Genomic DNA, 15,099 nt, shown 5'->3' on the forward strand with positions numbered 1-15,099 from the left:
TGTGTAGGGATAAATGCTTTTGAGGTCATTCACACTCATTACAATTTCAAATGCCCTACTTTGACAGGTCTGCTGATGTCATTCGCTTTGAAATATACCTTTGGGGAAGAAGTAGATCAGTAATCTCTGTGACGCATCCTATAACTGTGTAATGCTGTAGTGCGATGTATTAGTTAGGTAGGAGTTCTATTCCCACACATGGCAACTGTAGAACTTTGTGTGTGTGTTTATCTGTGTAGGGATCAATACTTTTGAGGCCATTCACAGTCACTACAACTTCCATTGCCTTACTTTAGAAAGCCTTCTGGTGTCATTCACTTTGAAATACACCTTTGGGGAAAGAGTAGCCTAGTAATCTCTGTGGCACATCCCATAACTGTGTAATGCTGTAGCGTGATGTACTAGTTAGGTAGGAGTTCTATTCCCAGACATGGCAACTGTAGAAATTTGTGTGTGTTTATCTGTGTAGGGATCAATGCTTTTGAGGCCATTCACAGTCACTACAACTTCCATTGCCTTAATTTGGCAAGCCTGCTGATGTCATTCACTTTGAAATACGCCTTTGGGGAAAGAATAGCCCAGTAAGCTCAGGGGAGCATTCGATAACTGCATAATGCTGTAGTGTGATGTACTAGGTAGGTAAGTAGGAGTTCAATTCCCAGCCATGGCAACTGTGAAACTCTGTGTGTGGTTGTGTGTGTGTAGGGATCAATGTCTTTGTGGCCATTCACAGTCACTAGGCATACCAAATAATGGAGAACATCAATATCTGTGCAGTAACAGAGACCTGATCCAAGGCTCCAGAGAGCATCCCTGCAATAGCAGGTACATTTCTCACCACACCTGTCGGCCACCAAACCAGGACCAAAACAATAAAGGTGGAGGAGTGTCCATATTCACCAAGGATATTCACACCACCAGCCTACTTGCCCAACAGAATGTGTCTGAAATACCCTTGGTGCAACTAACACTAGGTCAGACTGCAATCCAAATTGTATAGCTTGCTACAGAACCCCACCATGCCCCAAGATTCCCACTACAGCATTTGAAACATACTGGTAAATATTATGATGCAACCAAACAGCCTAATACTGGGTGACGTACACTACCCTGCCATTAAATGGAAAAAATACTTGTGTACCAACACGTGTGCCCAGAGGTTCTTGGAAGTCATAGTTCCCAATGCCTTTAATCAAGTAACCCATAGTCCCACCAGGGGCTCAAGTATCCTAGACCTGGTCATTACCAACATGGGAAATCAATGCTCCACACCTATGGTCACCCCATTGGTGGTCAGGTCTGCCCATGAGCTAATCACCCTTAACATCCACATCACTGCCCCACACCCCAGTAAGGAAACCTCTGTAACACACATCTCCAAAGCCAACGTCATGCTACACATGTCAAACGTGACTAATGTCATGACACCCATGCAGATGGGAACTGAAAGGATGACTGCTGAATCCTCCATGAAGGCACTGTAAGAGCACATCCACTCGTACATGGATCATGCCATTCAATATAGAACCAAGACATTCCCCACCAAGAAAAGAAAGCCAATGTTGTGGTCCCCTGCCATAAATATACTGTACCACAAAAAGAAGTAACTGTTGCAGAAATGGGGGAATTTACAGGATGCAAAATACTCCCTTACCAGCCACAGTAAGAAGCTGAGATCCCTCATAACATCCACCAAAGCTATTTACAAACATAATATAGCCAAAGATGCCAAAGACAACTGCAAGCTGTTCCATAGCTATGTCAGGAATCTAAATGGCAATGCTCAGATCTGCTCTGAGCTACAACAGGATGGTATTAAATATACTGCTCCCAAGGTTATTGCCAATATCCTAGCTTTCCAGTGCCACCTGTACCCCCCTCTCAGCCCCAAAAGGGCCCATCTCAACACTGAAAGATTGTCAGATTCTGGTAATAATGGCCACATAGGTAAAAACCACACTCTCCAGAGCTAAGTCAACAGCAGCCATGGAACTAGTCAACATCCTGGGCTGTGTACTACATGAACTACAAAATGAACTGGCACCTCACCTACGTGCCATGTCTAATCATAGCCACACCTCAGGCTTTGTGCCCACTGCATGGCACACAGCTACGGTTATCCCAGTCCACAAGGGGGAATCCACCTTGGATCCTGGGAACTACAGCTCCAGCAGTATGACGTGCCTGATCTGCAAGGCCATGGAATGTATTATCATGGAAATTAAAACAAAGACATTGGCAACCTGCAAACACTGGACCCCAACCAGGTTGGGTTTGTGAAGGGCCGACCATTTAACTTCAACCTGATTGACAACTGTAAATCAGTCTCCAGAGTTGTGGATGAAGGTAAGATGGTTCACACAGCCTATCCGGACCTCACCAAGGCATTTGACACCATCCCCCGGTCTGGAATCATAGATAAATGCATCAAGCTGGCCATTAATCCCTATGTCACCCAATGGGCTGCCAACTGCTGTACTGACAGAACCCACACTGCAAATGTAGGTGACACCAATCCCAGCCCCAGAGAAGTGACAGTTGGAGTACCTTAGGGTTCAGTCCTGGCACCACCCTTGTTTGGCATCTACTGTTCTGAAATACAGTCCAGCAGTAAGGGACTCTGGTAAACAAAAGTCACAGATGACTGCACACTGGGAGCCAATATTGAATCCCCACATGATGTGAATATTCTACAGAAGGGCCTTACAGAAAGACATGCTTGGTGCCTGAGCCATGCCTCAAGATCAACGCCAAGAAATGCATAGTTATTCCCTTTGGGAAGGGACATGTACTTGTGAAGTACCACATAGGTGGCAGTACACTAAACACCTAAAGTGTGATAAGAGACTTAGGGACACAGGTGGACAGTGGTATCACCTTTGATAACCACATCACCACAACAGTCAGGAAATCCGACTGTGGCACACCTCATCACTAAGGGCTTATCATCCAGGAAAAAGGAGGCCATTGTCCTGCTGTAGTCATCTCTCAGTAGACCCAGTACAGACTACAATGGCCTGTTACATATGTACCTCACAAGACATCTGCAACAACTTAAAAGGCTGTAGACATACCCCACTAAAAGAATCACAGACCTAAACCAGATGCCCTGTGCTGACCATCTGAAAATCATCCAGCTATACTCTGTCACATATTGTGTTTTCAGAGACAATTTCTGCTTAACATACCATGCCATGTCAAACCCACAGCTGTTGGACATGCTACATTTAAAGAAGTCCAAACCCTCACAGCCACATGCTCCAGGGATCCAAATCTTGTCATCACAATGGACAATACATGCTGGAGGGGTATGTTCTTGACCCAGAGACTCCCCAGACTCTGGAATACACTGCCCATGCATGTCAAGCAGAGTGCCTCATTGGCCCTCTTCAAAGGGAACTTGGATGACTGGATGGGAGATAGGAAATTGACCCCGGGGATCATGTCAGTTGTACTGCTAGACAGGGGTCCAGGGAAGTAAATATTGTGGGAAGACATAGCCAGGGAATTGTCATGGCTAGGAATGTGTAGGCTGATACTCTAATACCAGTCTATGAACCTATGAACCTATGAGCTACACTTTCCATAACCCAACCTTGGCAAGGCTGCTGATGTCATTCACTTTGAAATGCACCTTTGGGGAAGGACTAGCCCAGAAAACTCCATGGGACATGCTGTAACTGTGTAATGCTGTAGTGTGATGTACTAGTTAGGTAGGAGTTCTTATCCCAGACATGAAAATTGTAAAAGTTTGTGTGTTTGTGTGTGTGTTTGTCTGTGTAGGAATCAATGCTTTTGAGGCCATTCACAGTCACAACAACTTCCATCGCCTGACTTTGGCAAGCCTGTTGATGTCATTCACTTCGAAATACACCTTTGGGGAAGGAGTAGCCCAGTAATCTCTGTACCACATGTTATAACTGTGTAGAACTGTAGTGTGACGTATGAGTTAGGTAGGAGTTCTAATCCTAGACATGGCAACTGTGAGACTTGGTGTGTGTGTGTGTGTGTGTGTGTGTGTGTGTGTGTGTGTGTGTGTGTGTGTGTGTGTGTGTGTGTGTGTGTGTGTGTTTGTGTATGTGTGTGTTTGTCATACGTATCCTGTGTGGAGGTAGCTGTGAGTGTGTAACAACAGGACTAATTGTGGACTGGGTTTTGCAGATTTTTTATATGGTGGGCCTATTATATGTCACAATGTCTACCTTACAAGGATAACAGATATCAAACAGCAGAGAGGCTGGGTTAGACAATCCATACCCCTACAAGTGACATCATGGCTTGGGGAACAATACAGGCAACTTTTGTATTACCCAGAGAACACTCTCCACCCATGTCTCATACACAAACACACTCGGCTAGGCAACAACCACTATGTTGGTAGTTCCATGCATATTGCCCACAGATAGTAACCATGGTGTGATAGCAGTGGACTACAGAGGACATGGCACCCTGTCCCATCCTTACAATAGACAAATCATTGCATACAGTGCTCCTTCACTATGTTCACCACTGGATGCCTGCAACAACTGTAGAGCCAGCAAATGTAACCCACAAAGGACATACCATGCCTTATACACATGCCCAGTATGGACAGATGCCACTGACACCAGGGAATATCTGTATCATGCTGTCAGTGTAGGTGCAGGGTCAACCTGGTGTCCATTGCCAGTTCTCACCACATGAGGTCAGGAATGGCACATCTGATGATAACAATCTGTCTACACAACATGCCCCAGACACCCCAGGTACACTTCCACATGTCACAGAGCATGCATGTGGGATGTGTGCACATCACAGACACCATCCATGTTATGGAATATAGAACACATATATGGCAAGCATTGCAGAGCACTGGTCACCCTCAATAGTAACCCAGATGACTGGATGGTGAATACAATACCTACCTGTGTGGGCCAATCCAGACACTACACCCTTGAGCCACACTGCAGACCATTGTCATGTGACCTAATGCCAAGGTATACTCTTTTTCTAGCCTTGTACAGCCTTCTGGCACAGTCAACCAAAACACACCTGTGAAGCAATGCACCCATGCATGTCAGTACTGGCAAACCTGTGTCTGTGTGTGTCTGTGGAGTATAATGATTTGGACACCATTCACACTCACTACACCTCAAATTGGCCTACTGAAGCATGCCTTTTGATGTCAGCCACCTTGATACCCTTTGTCCATATATCATCCTGATAACCCCTGTGGTGCATGTGATACCTGTGTATTACTGTATTGTGGCAAACTAGCTAGTTAGGAAGTCTAATCCTGACCCTGCCAACTGTGATGATGTGTGTGAGTCTCTGAGAGAGTGTGGCTGCGTCAAACTTGACACCTGTTCTTGTGGACAGGCACGTGTACTACACCTACCTTATCCCTGCTTATCACTGTTGCCGATGTCAATGCCACTCACCATTGAATAAGCTCTGTGGCACATGCAATAACTGCATAGACATGTGATAGCAATACATAGGCAGGCAGGCGTTTGAAACCCCATAGTGGTGTGACACAAACATGCTTAGGTTTTACTCCCACCCCCTCCCTGTCTTACTTTGTCTCTGTCTGTCTCTCTCACTTCCTCTTTGGTGGATGTGGAGAAGTACACCTGCTTTGTGTAGGCAGCAGCTTGTGTTTTGTAAGTAATGCTCATGATCAGCTGATGGTCTCTGCATGAATTGCAGTCCCCCAATAGCTGATTGCATGTGGAACAGCTGTAGTAACATTCCCATAGTGAATTGCATAGAAACACACTCCTATAACTAGGAACATCAGTTGGGTGTTGGCCCTTTTCATTCACTGTGAGCAGGACTTCATGTCAGTGTTTGGCAAACAGCATCACAGATGGTAGTGGGATATACCTCTAACAACATACACTGTGGAGACAGGCCAACAAACAGGATGGGGATGTTCCAGATATGATTACAGAATGTAAGTGTTGCTCTTCTGCATTTGGAGTAATGTTGGTTTAACAGGGTTTGTGTGGATATGGCTGGTCTACATGATTTAATACCTGTCATGACAGTGTTATGTGTTTGAGGAAACTCCCACCTGTAGGGTTATCTGCAGACTGGCCAGTGTTTGGAGTGTTATGGGTCTTGTGTTACTCCAAGATCACCTAGCTTAGAACTGCAGAAGCATAGTCTGAGGATTGCAGTCAGTACATGGTGACAGCCATGAGGGTTACTGTCTTTATATCCCTCATGGGACATATGCCACAACAAGATCTGTTACAACAGTAAATGTATGAGGTTATCACAGCAATATGCCAATATTGGCCCAGTGTTTGTGCCTCCAGCCACAAGTCTGTCAACTTTTGTACATATGTCATGCAGTAAGAGGTGCATGTGTTCAGTACACCATTATTTATTGCCATCATACCTGATAACAAGCCAGTCAGATATCAGATTGCTAAACATGTTATGTATAGTAGGGGTTATATTTGAGGATATAACCTGGGCATTCTGTGGTTGTGTGTACAGTAGTGAGGTCTGTGTACTTATGGTGATTGTCGACAGCATGTGTATTGCAAATATGTACCTTGGCCTGTTTACAGATTGTGATAGATGTCATTGTTCTTGGCCCTGTTCTATCTGATGTTACATGATGCTCCAGTGTATGATGCCCTATCAGCTTACATGTTTGTAGGGCCAAACACACACATGTTTCATACCACAGACAGGCATCAGACCACACTGTGTCGTGGCCCAGTATATGTAGGGTTAGTGTGTGAGTAGCACATATGAGGATGGTATTGATCAGACAGTCTATATATTGTAATATTAAGCTTTCTTACCATATGTGGCTGTGGCTGTGTTCACATTGGTTGTCGGTATGCACTTTCACACAGATGTTACTCAGTGCTGTGACATGCCTGTAGAGCCTGCTATATTTGCAGGTACATGTGTATTCCCACATAAGAAATGTAGGCCAGTGTTGTGGCAGTCTGCCTGTAGCTTGCACAGTTCTTTGTTACATGCCTAGCAGCTTAGTGTAATTACCCATTGTGATGTTATGTCCAGATATTTGCCAGATGTACTGCTGCTGGGCCACCATAACTATCATGTATTTCTGAAAAAGCAATGGGATGTTGTACAGATATATGTCATTAACTAGTGGGTAGTATGTGGCCATGTGACCTCTGCACCACTGGTTATTATGTGTAAGGACAGACAGGAATGTATGAATGCATAAACTGTGTGGGCATATGTAGTCCAGTATTTACGTGATATACCCATGTACATAGCTGTTAACATTCGCATGGTCAGGCTTGGTCCACATGTCTCACACTAAAGGGATCTGTGTATACCTCTGGACTGACCAGAGTGTGCCAGACTGTCCACATTTATTGGTCATATCTCTGTACTGGGTCTCCTACAGGTTACTGAAAGACAGTCTTTGCCCAACATGCAAGGCATCCTTGGATCCAGCTCTGATGGATCTTTTGCACACCCATGAAATGAACAGCATCAGAACCACTATTTTTTGCTTCTGACATAAATAAGACATATTGGCAAGACAGATATGTGTGTCAGAGGATTCCCGTCCATGTGAAGCAGGGTCCATCCCTAACCCTGTTTAAGCATAACCTTGACCAATGGATGGGGAAATCAGAAATTCACCCCGGGTATGGCCCATGTTTGCAATAGACAGAGGCAAACAGCAATGACCAAACTAACATACCCCACCCAGGTAACTTCTAGAAACTTCCTAAGAAAATTCTTCTAGAAACTTCCTAAGAAATGGTCATCATAGATAGGGACACAGGTTGGGTTGAGTTGCACAGCTAGGCTTATAAAGGCCTTGGTAGTCATTAGTCTAGTAAATACCTATGAAGCTATGATTATGGATATACAGGTGAAATGATAGGCACATACTGTAGGACATTGTGCGGGAGTCAATAATCACATCCTCCTCTTGTGGGGAGGAGCTGTCAGAATGTGAATGTTGGCACTGTCCACTCAGATGATTTGTGTTAGAGCTTGATATAGGCTATTGCATGAAAGGGGCAGAAGTATGGGACCATGGATATCTACCCTGATGGGGCATTTCACTCTGTTGTTCCTGATAGGAACTATTGCCAGTGATCTGGACAATGCCCATGACTGGGGCTAGCAGGATCTGTAGCCACTGGCAAAAGGGAAGGGGTAGAATTATGGAACCACATTTGTGCAGCCTGATAAGGCATCACAGGTGTTGAGATGGATGGGCACCTTTGACCACAATCTGGATAACTCCCATTACTGTGGGTGACAGGCTGTGTGCCCACAGGTGACAGTGATGTTGTGTCACTTATCTTTGTAGTCTGATTTAGTCTGATCTGTGGCTGACCACCTCACATCCTGATCCTCCAGTAGCCATAGATGTAATGGTCTGTGTAGGCAGGCCTGATGGTGTCTGCAGCATGTATTATGGAGACACCTATCAAGGCAATATTTTGCCAGCAGTCACATCAGCAGCACTGTGTGTTCCCTGTCCCTAGACATTTTGTCATTGTGCTGTTGTTGTACACTATTCTATAAATCATGCATCTCGCTCACCATCTACAAGATGATTTGCATAATAGTCTGAATCACTGCCCTGCACATCATTTGATTAAATCTGAGTGCAATATTCATTTTAGGAACAGTTCTGGAGTCATGGATCTTGTACAACTAGCCTGTTCTCTTTTCTTGACACTGTTTACCACATCTAGGAAGTACCACATTGTTTGTACTGCAGAGCTAATGCTTTCCAGTGGAACATGCTTGCCTGCTATTTTTATGGGGGATAGAATACTACCCTCTTGCTTCTTATATATTCTAGCTCTGATATTTCTGTACCTCAGAGTAGAAGGAATCCTCAAAGATACTACAGTCTTAGTGCTCATACATACTCCCCTGTTTGCACATTTGTATTTTTTTTTTGGCATTTGATATTGCAGTTACTATCCTTGAACCTTCAGCAGCCACACATGCCTGGCATACAATGGCTGTCCAGCCATACTGTGGATGTTGAAACACTCCTAATTTGTGTAGTCCATTATCACATTCTTAATGCATAATTGTACCCTGTATACATCTATGGATACATTTCACTATAAATTCATTTCCTGAAATCGTCTAAAATGGCAGTGGGTATCACAACCCCAGCTCATGTCAGTGCAGCTTCTGAACTGATAAACCAGCCATATTTATCAGGACTAGAAAATCCTGTACAACTAAATAAGTATTATATGCTTTTTGTAAAAAGATTAAAACATCTGAGTTAATTCAGACTGAAAAGAATCATCCAGTCTCATTTTACAAAAAATGATTGGTATCCTAAAAATTTGGAATAAATATAATATTATAAATTGCAGTTTTAATTATCTTGCTTTTCTTTTCTTAGACAGTTCTGAACTCAAAATATAACGTAAATAATTTTAAAATTAGTTTAACGTCAATATTTCAAAATTTAATATTTAAACTTACTTAATATCTATAAACATGTGCAACCAATTCACAAAAATTCTAACTTAACATTTAACAACAAAATACCTGACTTATCAAACTTTCCACTTTCAAAAAAACAAAACAAAACAATTTGGGATTTAATAATAGCTAATTCCCAGTCTTTGAAATAAATTAGGGAAAATTAATTTTCATAAAGTTTATATGGCTATTCATCAACAAATCTGAGACATTTTTATATCTAAATACAAACCTAATGATAATGTAAACATGGATATTTTATTTTCTGAAAACCTGTTCAAGTTCTAAAAAGGAAAACATCTCAAAAGCTTACAAACTTATTTTAGCATATAAATTTAAATCACATTATATTTCAAAATATGGTCTGATTATGATCAAGACATATCACAAACTGAAACTATTACGCAATTAATATATTTTAATTCCAAATATATATACCCATGAAAACTCCAATTTATGATAATTAATAATGTATGCAATGTTGTCTATTTTCAGCCAATTCAACCTTTGAGGTTGTTGGCTCCAATCGGATCCAACCTCAGTACCTTTTTTAAAGCTGTGGATCCACGACTCTGACTTCTCCCCTACCCATAATTCCCTTCACTCCACTTAATTACCTCAGATCTCATTTGCCACTTGAACTTTCCAAGCATGTGTTCTGAGAACTCTATATCCTCATGGTAACTGAAAGTCTCTTTCAAAGTTAGCGCTAGTTTTTGGTCACCTCCTTAACCCTTTAGTTTTAGTGTTAAAAATTTATAAGTATTGGGTATAGGTTTACCTTTGATAGTTAATTGTTTCTTACCATTAGTATTAGGATCATAAGTGTTGTTAGAATTAAAATAGTTGCAATTGTTTATTTTTTTCTGTAACAATAGATATGTAGAAAAGTTTTAGGAAACTAGTTTTGGATATCCGTTCAATTTTTTTTCATAATTGTACTTAATGTTGTAAAGTGATTTTTTTTTTGATGTCAGAAAACTCCAAAGGTTTAAGTGCATGGCCTGTGGGCACAAAATTCCATTGCAAGACCCAAACTGTTTAGGTGTCTATGGTTTAGACTATGCACATCTAGAAGCAAATTGTGATATTTGTGCTTCCTTCAGGTATAAGGCTATTCAAAGTCAGAAGGAAAAACTTAAACTAAAAAGCTTGCTTTCCCCCCAGGCAGGGTATTCAACCACACAACCTACGTCTAGTACTCCAAGACCAACCTCAGCTTCAGCTTCCCCCAGGCAGTAGAATGGAGACAAAGAAAGATAAAGAGAGGGTGGAGTTGAAATAAAAGACTAGAGAAAGAGAAGAGGAGAGTTCTGGAGAAAAAAAAAGATTTGAGAAAGATCTCTGGATCTGACAGATGCTTCTGATCCAACACCTAAGACTCAGATCCGCCAGTTGCTTGGATCCGATCTTCCTCACCTGAATCTAGATTCTCACCGGAGCTGGTGAGTCCAAGATTACATTCACCCATATTACAGGAGAGGCGGTACTCCAGACATCCATTGGTGACATCATCATCAAGATGGGCCCGGTCCATCAGAAGCCTTATTGAGATGGTTGTTGACCGAGTGATTATTTATCATTAATAATTTATTAATCACAGACTACAAAATGAATATAGACTGCTGGGCTACAAGGCTTAAATCTTACATACTATCTCCCATCATTGCTGATCAAATAGACTTTGTTTTGGGAAGCATATCATTTTGAGAACTGCCCAAGTAATAGAAGCCTATGACAAAGGTAGCAAGGGTTGGGTAGTAGTCTTATTAGATGCTGAAAAAGTATTCATCATGGTCAGTTCATCTTACTTTTTAGGGAAGCCAGGAATTTATAACTTTCCAAAGTTGTTAATTCTTAAGGGAAGACATGGTTTATCAGCATTAGTGAGGTTAGGCCATTTTCTATCCCAAAGACTTTTAATTTTAACCCAGTCAGCAAAAGATGCTGTTGTTGTCTTTTGGCTTTTCCCAGTTAGGGGTCGCCACAGTGGAACTCCGGTCCGCTAATGATTGGCAGTAGATCTTGGCGAACGCCGAGGTGCCAGCTCCACATTCAACCTTCAATGAAGGCACGCCAATTTACGCATGTCTTTCGAATGCACACCCAACTGCGGGGAGGACATGCAGACTCCACACAGAAGGCACTCCCCGCACTCCAGCCAAGAATCGAATGGGAGAACCTCTTGCTGTGAGGCAACAATGCTACCGCTGCACCACCACGGATGTCTCCAGTCAGCAAAAGATAAATAAATAAAATAATGTTGAGGTCAAGCACTTGGCAGAACTGCTGTTCGTGCCAGCCTTGTAATCTCTGACAACAGCATTAATAGTCTTCCTAGGTGGGGTGTAATTAAAACTACTAATATAATGTCTGGCCCTTGCAGAAAAGGTGAGGCTGAAGTGCTGACTAACTGTGTAGGTAAGTAGTGGTGAGCCTAGAACATAGGAAATGTAGGTATAACCTACTTGCCCCAGACGAGTTGGAGCTAGTAGGAGACACTCCTTCGTTGAGCTGGTATCTGCAATACCAATTGTTTAATGTTAATTGGAATTCCTGCTTTTTAATAAGAACAGTCAGGTTTGAAGTAAAATTTCCATGAAAAAGTAAACATAGTGGGCTGTTATCTTCTTTTTCAAATCATTCTTGATTAGAGGCAGATGAGCACTGTTTTACAAAAAAGTGACTGTAGCAGCCTGTATTTATAACAAACATGTAGGGGCATGTTGGGCCATGTTCGTCAGTAGACCAGCCCCATGGATGTATCCCTTTTAGAGGAGTGCCCATGAGGTTGGTAATCTGAGTAACCATAGCCCGTCTTTTAAAACTTTTTGTGAGAGTTTCATTTGAAAAAACTTTTGGCACCAAACACACACAGACACACACACACACACACACACACACACACACACACACACACACACACACACAGGTTTCTGCATTTACTTCCTTTATTTAAGCTTTTATCCTCGAGATTACACATGTTTTTCACTGGAATTTTACTTTAAACCTGACTGTCCCAATGAAAAATAGGAATTCCAATCAACATTAAATGACAGCTATTAAAGATACCAGGCATTCTGGTTACAAGTTTTCATTACAGGTAGAACCTGGTGATGTTCTTTGTGTTTCACTGTTGCAGTCATCACCTGTGGATTATCCCTGCTGTTGTAGCCCTCGGTCGGCCCGAATACAAGAGTCAATGTTTTTGTGTGCCAGTTGCTGTCACTTGTAGTGTGACATCAGGTCATCAGTACTATAAAGCAAGGCAGCCGATAACATTACATCAGACTTTCTTGGGATGGAGCCCATAGCAGAAGCAGTTTGCATGAGTACCGTTCAGTCGCTACCAGAAGTCGAAATTCAGCATAAAACGGCTAAAGCTTAGTACCCCGTTGGGGACCCTTTTTTCTTGCTCTAACTGATGTCCAAAAAAGTTAACAATTGTCTTGCCTGTGGAAAGCAAATCCCACACAGACTTTCATTCTTACTGCATCATTGTTTAGGCTCAGACCACAATGTCCCTCATTGCCGGTTCTGTGCCCTCTTTAATGCGAGAACCATTTGCTGTAGAGCTCTTTTTGTAGACAATTAGTTTCATATTCTGCCTTCAAATTCCGATATAGCATCCATCAGCCAACAATCTACTGACATTCCAAAAAAACATAAAGATAGAGACAGGCCACACAAGGCTAAGCCTTCTGATGACACTACTGCTAAGCAAGCCGTCAGTTCTCTGGAATTCAGTGAGGTGTTTTCGAAGCCCCTGATGCCTGACTCGCTTTCTACACAGGCCTTTGCCAAGACCCTTTCAGAGTCCAGTATGTCGCAGAAATCCACTTTGTCTAGCGAGCCTTTGGCTGTCTCTGCCTTGGTTGGGTCTGGAGCCACAACGCAGGCACCGGCTTCCGAGGAGATTGTTCGCACTACCGATTCTAGACAAAAACTGACATCTTCTCTTTCGACTACCATTTCTCAGAGACTGACGGACTCTCTCAGGCCTCGAAGCCAGGCCACTCCTAGGAAATCTGTTTCTAGCCACCATCTTGCTACTGCTCCCCCACCCCAAGCACAAATGCTTAAAATGGTGGAGGGTCTCATCTCCCTTATCCGAGGTACTCAAGCCCCCACTCCAAAAAGGAAAAGGCTTCCTTCTCCAGAAATTATGACAGACCAAGAGTCTGAGGAATCTGATTATTCTGCCTTTGAAGAGGAACAACAGCCCTTAACTGTTTATGAGGATTCAGATGTAGAGGAATACATCCCCTCTGTCTGCCCTCCAGAGGACCTCTCCTTCGGGGAAATCCTTCACTCCCTCAGGGAACATTTTCAATGGGAATCTCAGGACTACTCACAGTCAAAGAAATGACTTACAGAGTTTCTGGGCCTGCCCCAGCACAGATCCCTGGCCATCCCACATATTACAGAAGTGGTGGATGATGTTTTCCTTGAATCCAGTTTAGCCCCTCATGCCCTGCCTCCTGCTCCAGCTAAATCTCACAGGTACTACAGAGTACCAGATTCTCACAAATACCTGTACATGAACCCTGCTGCAGACACTGAGGTCATTACACAGAGATCCAAAGGAGCTAAGACTAGTTCTGCCAAGAATCCTCTTCCTTCTGACAAAGACTGCAGAGCTCTGGACAGATGGGGTAAGAAAGTATACACCTCTGCAACCTTAGCTATCAGAGCACTCAATTGTCAGTTCCATATGTTAAAATATCAACAACACACCTTGGATCAATTAAAACAGAAGATTTCTACCTCTCCTGATGGTGACAACTCAAAAGAGCTGGTAGAATTACTTCACTCTGCTGATCAAGTGGCCAAGCACTCTTTACAATGTGGATATGATGCCCTAGAAGCTTATAGCAGGGCAGAAGTGACAGGATCTGTTTTTAGAAGACATTCATGGCTGAAGGAACAGCCTTTCCTGATTATGTCAAGTCTAAATTTATTGATGCACCCCTAGATAAGGAATGTCTGTTTGGGGAATACGCAGAAGAAGTGCTTAAAAAGATGGCAGACAAAGCAAAATCTATGCAAACAGTAAAAGATTTCTTTCAAGTTCAACAACCCAGATTCAGCAGGAACTTTCCCTCTAAGCACTGGTGGGCCTTCCCTGCATCCAGCAGACAGGGCCAGAGCAAGTCCCGCAGGGGCAGAACATCCAGGCCCCTATCCCAGGCCCAGCAAAGAATCAAACAATGGACCACTTCCTCTTCTAAGGCAGGGAGTTCTAAGCCAAGCTTCTATGGTAAGCACTCACAATGATTCTCCCTCCTCCCTCTGCCCTCCTTTCACTCATCCAGAACTGGGAGGAAGATTCACCCTCTTCAGGAACAATTGGGTCTCTATAACCAAGGACCAATAGGTATTAAAAATCATTTCTCAGGGATACAGATTCTCCTTCAGCAAGCTCCCAATTCCAAGAGGGTACCCAGACCACCCTCCAAACCAGTGGGCAGAGGCATTAAAACAGGTAAAAACACTAATATCCCAGGGGGCAGTAGAACCTGTCCCTCTGAATCAAACAGGAAAAGATTTTCACTCCAGGCTATTCCTTGTACCTAGAAAAGAGGGCACTTGGTGCCTGAACACCTCCTTGGTGGTCCCCAGTTTCAAAATGCTAACCTTGCA

This window comes from Protopterus annectens, chromosome 4.part0 (assembly GCF_019279795.1).
Source record: "Protopterus annectens isolate FY-2018-M chromosome 4.part0, PAN1.0, whole genome shotgun sequence".
NCBI lineage: Eukaryota > Metazoa > Chordata > Ceratodontiformes > Protopteridae > Protopterus > Protopterus annectens.